The sequence below is a fragment of the Eptatretus burgeri genome, chromosome 10, assembly GCF_056783735.1.
Source record: "Eptatretus burgeri isolate ZD-2024b chromosome 10, Ebu_testis_v1, whole genome shotgun sequence".
Lineage (NCBI taxonomy): Eukaryota > Metazoa > Chordata > Myxini > Myxiniformes > Myxinidae > Eptatretus > Eptatretus burgeri.
In genome coordinates, this window is record NC_140970.1 from 44,118,283 (window position 1) to 44,126,913 (window position 8,631).

The 8,631-nt window shown below is 46.5% G+C and overlaps 1 long non-coding RNA gene across 4 annotated transcripts in view; it reads right to left on the minus strand.

Annotated features, from left to right (window-relative positions):
• The window catches only part of LOC147018438 (uncharacterized), a 59,559-nt gene extending 51,626 nt beyond the window's left edge, over positions 1 to 7,933 (minus strand). For 3 of the 4 annotated variants that reach the window (XR_015062386.1, XR_015062389.1, XR_015062388.1), the window contains exon 1: positions 6,800 to 7,338. This is a non-coding gene — a long non-coding RNA (uncharacterized LOC147018438). Of the gene's footprint in view, positions 1 to 6,799; positions 7,339 to 7,547 lie in introns of those variants that run through there. The other variant, XR_015062387.1, reaches the window with a different exon arrangement.
• Between the last annotated feature and the right edge of the window lie 698 nt (positions 7,934 to 8,631).

Sequence of the window (8,631 nt, forward strand, 5' to 3'; positions counted from 1 at the left end):
CACCCTCATGAGACAAAGTAGGTGACACAGACCTGGGAAACACGAAGAGGCATCACAATAAGAGAGGGTGAACAAAGCACAGGGACGAGAGAGAGAGAGAAGGACATTGTGCTGAGGTTCTGTTAAAGTTAATAAAGTAACGTTTTAACACCTCCTGTAATTGATCATGTGGGTGAAAAATGCTCCATGCTGTATTACAAACGAAATTTTCAGCTTTGTCTGAGCATCTTCCAGAACCTCCAAGATATGTCTTTTCAATATCGGACACAAACCGGGTGTTTACCATTCATGTTGTGCCTGGAAGTGTTCTGTGAAAGATACATTAAATGAAATGGTCTTCAAAATGGCAAAAAGTTATTGCATGATACATCTCATTATTTTCACTTATTAATTTATTTGATGCAATCATGCGGGCTTGCAGCACAGCCTCAGCCCTAGAGGTATGTGCACTCACCTTTGAGCTTGTCTGGCTTGGATTTGAATGTTGGCCCAGCTATAAACTGGCAGACAGGCTGTGGTACAAATTAGCACGTGCTCAGACACTACTCCTGGTATATGGTGCTTCGCAATGCAGAGGAGAGACATCAATGTGTATACGGTCCATCGGATGGAGGATAAACTGGAGCACTCGTCTGCCAGCACTCGTCTTTGGTGGACGTTAAAGGTTCTACGGTGTGTTTTGCGAAGAGCAGACAAGTTATCACTGGCACAATGATGAAATAACTCATTCTTCAATCGGAAGTAGAGTATCCTGCATCGTTGTGGTGACCCATCCAGGATCTGCGTCGAAGTGGCGACCTGTCCAGGATTCTAACCCCTGCTAAGAAGCTGCTTTGGCAGAACTAATGCTCTGCAAAGTGTGGTGTATTGATGGTCATTATTTATATTCCATAAAGAAAGCGAATTTTTTTTTGACCTCTACCACTAAAGGAAAGGAGGTTATGTTTTCACCCCATTCTGTGTGTTTGTTACCTGCAAAATCCAAGATTTTGCAAGTATATTGGTCAGTCGATTTTGTTTGCCTGTTTGTCAATTGCCTACAGGTCAAAATTCTAAACCGATCGTCATGAAACTTTACCAATTGTAGAGGTAGTCTCAATGGAGAAGCCTTGATTTTGAGGTCAAATTTCTAAAATCGTCATTTCTCTTCCGATTGACTTCAAATTTGAACAGGATTTGCATAGTCCATCACTGAATTGGGAAAGCAACGATTTTTTTTTAAATCAAAAGGTCAACTCAAGGTCAAACTTCTAAAATCATCAATTTTAAGTGAAAAAATCATCAATTTACATCCTATAAACTTGGTAGTTGAACAGGATTTGCATAGTGCATCAATGTATTGAGCAAGCAACTATTTTTGCGGTCAAAGGTCAACTCAAGGTCAAACTTCTAAAATCATCAATTTCAATCTGAAATTTTTTAGGTCAGGTCAGGTTCGATCTGTGACCTGCTACAGGTACCATGTAAACCTGTACTAACCTGTTCCATGGTCGGGTTGTCGGCGACTAAACCATCTCCCCCACCAGGTTTTCTGGTGAGGAGGGTGTTTGGATATGGACACCCAGCAGGATTAAAAACAAAACCTGTCAAAGGGCGGAGGAGCTCCTTGTGAGCCAACGGCCATCCATATCTAGTGCCCAACTGTGTCTGCGGACGTCCTCCTGCAGTTGGGTTACTTCTTATTAGGAGGTTGGTGGCAGGATTTGCACTCCGGCCACTGTAAAACCCTTCATTCCGCAAAACGCAAAAACGCAAAAAAATCTGAAAACCCACTCCGTGGGAGTACCTCCTGTGCAGCTTCCCTTCGCAGGGCAGCTCACCGGATGACAGGATTGGGGCAAAGCCTTCGGGACCCCCAATCTTTGATAGTAGGGAAACCACGGGGTAACATCCCTGGGTCAGATTGCGGGAGAGTGTGTCGGAGTGGTGCTGAGGTGTCGTCCACCAGACGGCGGTCTCCTTGGGTTAACCTGAGGCGGTCCCTTCGGGTGGGTGCCTGGAATGTCCTATCCCTAAGAGAGGATGATCACCTGTCTCTGTTATCATCTGAGCTCAAGCGTTTGGACATCGGGATTGCAGCTCTCTCTGAGGTTCGGAGACCGGATTGCGGCGAGATAATGGTGGGTGGTTACACCTACTATTGGTCTGGTCGCTCTGATGGTTACCATACCCAAGGAGTTGCTGTAGCTGTGTCCAATAAGCTGACCCCAATGATAATTGAGGTAACACCGGTCAACGAGCGTATTATGAGATTAAGGATTCGCCACTCCTTAGGTGTCATTTCCATGGTCTCTATTTATGCTCCGACTGAGGCGAGTGATCTCACCGTGAAGGACACATTCTACGCCACACTCGAGTCTGTGGTTGATCAGTGCCCCAGACGAGATACACTTCTAGTCTTGGGGGATTTCAATGCATCGACTGGAACTGATAGGGATGGTTATGAGGTGTGTGTTGGTCCCCATGGGTCAGGAACTATGAACCAGAATAGCACTAAGTTCCTTGACTTTGCAAGAAGTCATGGACTTAGGGTGGCTGGTTGATGGTTTCAGCGCCCACAAGCTCATCGCTGGACTTGGTATTCCAACGCTGGCGGTGTGGCAAAGGAGATTGACCATGTCCTCGTTGACGGTCGCTGGAGGATGATCCAGAACTGCAGGGTCTACCAGAGTGCTCAGTTCCTCAATACTGACCACAGGCTTGTTGTAGCAACTCTAAAGCTGCACCTTAAATCCTGGAGAATGGTACCATCCCAGCCTAGGCTGGATGTTGCCAAGCTCAGGGATGAGAGAGTAGCTGAGGAGTTTGCGAACAGGCTGAGTGGACACTTGGGGGGTCTGGGTGCTTTGGGGGGTCCTGAAGAGTTGTGGAGCACCTTCAAGACCACCGTCCTTGATGTTGCCGGTGGATGCCTTGGAGTTCACCGCAGGGCAAAGAAGAATTTTGTCTCTCAAGGGACACTGGATACCATTGACCAGAGTCGCAGGGCCAGGCTGAATGGCAGAGCTGAGCTGTCCAGGGAGCTGAGGCGTAAAACTGTACGTGCACTGAGGGTGGACAAGGAGGCCTATGTGCGAGGAATCTGTGAGGGGGTAGAGCATCACCTGTGGACAGGTGATTCTCGTCCCGCTTACAGGGGAATTCGCGCATTACGTTCATCCAAGCCCATCCCTCGGAGCACTGCAGTTCGAGCAGAGAGTGGGAGGCTCTTGACAGAGGAGTCTGAAGTGAAGGCCCGCTGGGCCGGTTACTTTGAGCGGTTGTACCAGGCTGATCCCCCAGCTGTCGAGTTGGACGTCAAGGGTGTTACAATCCCTGTTGCTGACCCTCGAATCAACTGTGGTCCACCATCGCTTGTGGAAACATGGGCTGCGGTGGACCAGTTGAAACGGGGCAAAGCTCCAGGGATCTGTGGCATCCATGCCGAACTTCTCAAGGCTGGTGGAAATACTGCACTCGTGTCGTTGCATGCAGTTTTGTGCTCTGCCTGGAACACAGGCATCATCCCAACTGACTGGAAGAGGGGCCTTGTTGTCCCTCTCTGGAAAGGGAAGGGTGATCGCCAAAGCTGCAACAACTACCGAGGGGTGACGCTGCTCTCAGTGCCGGGCAAGGTCTTTGCTCGGATAATTCTTGATAGGGTTCGCCACCATCTGCTTGAGCACCAGCTTCCAGAGCAGTCAGGCTTTACACCAAAGAGGTCAACGATTGACCGTATCCTTGCACTTCGTGTCCTCACCGAACGCAGACGAGAGTTTCGGCAGGGGCTGCTTGCAGCCTATGTTGATCTCTGTAAAGCGTTCGATTCAGTGAATCGGGATGTCCTCTGGAGGATTCTTGGTTTTCGTGGGGTGCCACCAAAACTGATCGATCTGATGTCTGAACTCTACTCTGGTACTGAGAGTGCTGTGAAGTGTGGTGGTACCATCTCTGACTTATTTCCAGTTGTTACTGGAGTTTGTCAGGGATGTGTACTTGCCCCCACACTTTTCAGCACTTGTATGGACTGGATTTTTGGGAGGATGTCGGAGAGATCAAGTTGCGGTGCATCGTTTGGCAATGTCAAGATCTCGGACCTTGATTTTGCAGATGATGCAGTCATCTTTGCGGAGACTTTAGACATCCTCTTGGGGGCCCTCGAGGTGCTGAATGAGGAGTTGGAGACTTGGGATTACGGATTTCTTGGGTCAAAACTAAGATCCAGGCTTTCGGTGACATCTTGGATGCTGCTGTCCTGTCTGTGTCTGTTTGTGGTGAGGATGTTGAGGTCGTGGATAGATTCACTTACCTTGGCAGTGATATTCATGTCTCCGCAGGTTGTGAGCCGGAGGTCAATAGACGTCTGGGTCGGGCCTGGGGAGTCATGGATTCACTGGATCATGGGGTGTAGCGCTGCCGGTACCTGTGCGGGAGGACGAAAGTCCAAGTCTTCAGGTCCTTGGTACTTCCATTCTTGCTCTATGGGTGCGAGACTTGGACTTTGACCAAGGATCTGAGACGGAGACTTAATTCCTTTGGTACCAGGTCTCTTCGGAGAATCCTTGGCTATCGCTGGTCGGATTTTGTGTCCAAGGAGCGGTTGCTGAGAGAGACTCGGATGAGATTTGTTACCTGCATAGTCCGTGAGCGTCAGCTGCGGCTGTATGGACATGTGGCTCATTTTCCTGATGCTGATCCTGCTCACCAGATTCTCTTAGCGAGGGAGTCTCATGAGTGGAGGAGGCCAGTGGGCCGACCACGTGCCTCATGGTTGCAGCAGGTTGACCATCATCTCAAGGAGATGGGGATGGGCCTGGCATCTGCCTGGGGGATGGCCAGACGGAGGCCCCTGGAGTACCGGCGGAAAGTGGACGCAGCGACGCGCTGTTCTGGCACATGCTCCCATACCTGACCTGAATCTGAAAAATAATCAATTTCAATCTGAAAAATAATCAATTTTTATCCGATTTATCTGAGCTTTGATTAAGATCGTCAATTTTAATCCTGATGAAATGAACAATTTGATGTATCCATGGCAACCTTTGGAGGGGGGGGGGTGGATTTTGCAAGTATCTTGCTCTGCACGCCATTTTTTTTTTCTTGTCTATCTGTGTGCAGGATATCTTAAAAAGTTGTGGACAGATCCGGATGAAATTTTGTGTACAGGTTGTGTGTCTGTGACACAGACGAACTGATTCGATTTTGAAGATCCAGATCTGAATCTGGCTCAGAGAATTTTTTAAGTGATTCTTCACCATTGAGGGATAGGGCCAAAAATCATATATATATATATATATATATATATATATATATATATATATATATATATATATATATATATATATATACACATCACGATATCTCAAAAAGTAGGGATGGATTTCGATGAAATTTAGTGGACATGTTGTTTGTGTGATAAGTACGAACTGATTAGATTTTGGTGAAGATCCAGATCCAGCTACTAGAGTTTTTTGAGTGATTCTTCACCATTGAGAGGTAGTGCTAAACTGATATACTGTATTGCACAATATCTCAAAAAGTTGAGGACGGATTCAGACGAAACTTGGACGCATTGGGTGTGTGACAAGGACGAATTGATTCAACTTTGGTGAAGATCCAAATCCGGATCTGGATATGAGAATTATTTGATTTTTTTAAAAGAATGATATTTCAGAAATGTATTGGGCCCGATATGTTCTTGTGGATCAGGCATTACGTGGCCAAGGTATGTGCTCTACTGAGTGCCCTTCTCGTTAATCCTGTGTCACTGGGAATCATTGTCTGGAATATTTCAATGTGGTAGTGTGGGTGACTCTTTTTGGTGTTATTAGTGTGTGTGTGGTAGTGTAGATGGCTATTTGAATCCGGTGGTATGGGTGACCCCATTTGAGACTGGTCGTGTGGGAGATAGCATCTCGCCTTGAAGCTGACTAGCCTGGGTTCAATTCCTGACCCAGCTATAAACTGTCATTCGGTGTTTCAGAGGTAGGGCGTTTCATCAATGCATTGTGCCATCCCTCGAATTGATGTTAAACTGGGTGTCCCATCTGCTGGCATTAGTTGATGGACGTTGAAGATTCCACTCTGTTCTTCATGAAGACTGAAGAGTAAAGTAGGCCAGCCATCACGGGCACCATGCCAAAATTCCAAATTCCTGCCCAAACCAGAGTTGAACAGTTGAACAACAAACCCCACAAGAATGAGGGAATAAATGTGGCCATTAAAGAAGATAAAGATGAAGAAGAAGTAGAAGTGTGGGTGATGGTGTACGTGACCCTATAATGAGGCTTGTATATAGTTTTGGTAGTAATTTTGGTGACCCTAATTGTGGCCGGTGGCCTTTAAAACTTTGTTTTCTCCTGGAGCCAAGGAGAGGAGAGGTTGAAGAACGCCCAAACATCCACTCATCCCAAATCACAATCTACAACACTCAGTGGTGGCGGAACAGATTTGGCAATGCCAGCCTGTTTTTAATTATATGTTGGGTGGGATTAAACAGTGACCTGGTTAATCGCCTCCTATAATATTAATGCTTGGGAGAAAATGTCACTCAGAATAGACTTTTGAACCTGAAAATCCTCAAAAACACATGACCTTATGACCTGTATGTTTCTTTGTGGATCAAGTGACGTTTCGTTTCCGATTCATAACAGTTGTATTGTTGTGGACTGTGCTGGTAATGCTATCATTGATAACAGCTGTGTTGTAATTTATCAATGATAGTTATTCAGTTGGAGAGTGGTTAATCCATGGAATGGTCTCCCTCGAAAGGAAGTGGCAATGGAGGGTGGATACATTTTAATGGGATTTTGATAGGTACCTGAATCCATTGGAGATGGAGGGGTATGGTATGGGGATGTTGGCTTGTGTAGATGGTAGGTAGCTTGTATGTGGATAGGTGACGATATTGGGGTTCGTGCAGCGCAGGCATGATGGGCCGAATAACCTCCTGCTGCACCAAGGTTTCCTGTGTGTACGTCGTCCGATCTGATAGAGAGAGCGATAGAGCGAGAAATAATGGGTGGGCGGGACAACAGGAACAATACAATGAAGTGCAATTGTGAGGGCCAATTGCTGTACCCTCATTTGCATATTTGCTTAAATCCGAACCAATTTTATTTGAGGCTTCTCTGGGCCATCTCTTTTCTGTGAGTAAATGTAACATGTGAGGTTTAATATACTGTTTAATGCTTCTCTTAAACCCAAATTGTTTGAAATATGCATCAGTAAGATGTTAGTTGATATCCATTTTATACATAGTGCAGCCAATACTTCCAATCGATTCACACAGAGCAATGAAATGGCTCGTTTACAAAGTAGGTATGCAAAATGGCCAAACTTTTGATCTCTTTCCTCACCCTCCCCACCCCATTCGCCAAATGACTCATTCATGCACCTGTTAAGTACCCCCCCCCCCCCAAGCCTGCTTTTCATTGTATTTAAATTAAAGAAGTTCAATCTCTCTCCCTCTCCTTTGTTAACTTCAAAACAACAATCTTTCAATCCCTTCGGTAACACATCCTCTTTAGACTTTAGAGCAGAGCACACGAATGAGGGCATCGGAGTACCTTGAAACGTGCCACAAAATGTGACAGTACCGGGGCGTAGTAGTGAAGGCGTGGAGGGAGGTGGAGGAATCTGGGTGGGGGCGGAGTTGTTTTGGTGGTAGATGTGGTGGGTGTGTGGAAGTGGAGAGGGGGGGGGATGTGGAGGGGGGCTGCATGAAGTGTGTCCCGAACCTGCAGCTGTATCCTGACCCCATGGTCCCATTGAGCAGTGTCACATATTTGGTACAAATAGTTTCCCTTTCTCCTTGTGTATGTCCATCCCATTATGTACTCTTTGGTAGTTTGTGAACCTGCAGCTTGTCGTCGTTCAGCTCCTCCATGAGCCTACACCTTTCATAAAATAATGCAACTAAACAGTGATTAAAGTGCAAAACAAAAAAAGACTCATGCTATTAGTTTTGATACAAATATTACTGACTATCTGTATCCAAAACCCTCATTTTTCCACCTTCGTTACGGCAAGTGGATGATAACGATGTGGTCATCAAGCGATGCGCCAAGTAAGACTGCGGGACTACAGCCACAGTTTTATGTAGGTGGGCGTGGGTGGGGTCATGGGGGCATTGTGATCAAGAGCTCCTCTAAACTAGAAGTGGGCTGGCAGGATGGCCTAGTCGACCCTAGAGGTATGCACTCTTGGCTCTAAGCTGTCTCGCATGGGTTCGAATCCCGACGCATCTATAAACTGTCATCTCGGTGTTTCACAGGCAGGGCGATTCATCGATGTGGGTGCCGTCCCTCGGATGGACATGAAACTGGCTTCCCGTCTGACATTATTATTTGGTCGACGTTAAAGATTCCATGATGTCCTTTGCCAAGAGTTGGTGACCTGTCACTAGCAACCTGGTCAACTTACAAATTCCTGCCCTGACGAACTGCTGGGAAAGCAATGGCAAACCATCCAGTATCACCCTAACCAAGCAGCCAATGACATTCCTTCAGGCAGGGTACACAATCATTCTTCTCAAGCTTTCTCTTTTTTTCATTCACTCTTATATTTTCTGATTCTCCACTGTCTTGGATGGTGTACCATCACCGTGGATGGTCTCCCTCTATTTGTCTCACTCTCTCTTATAGTAGGGCA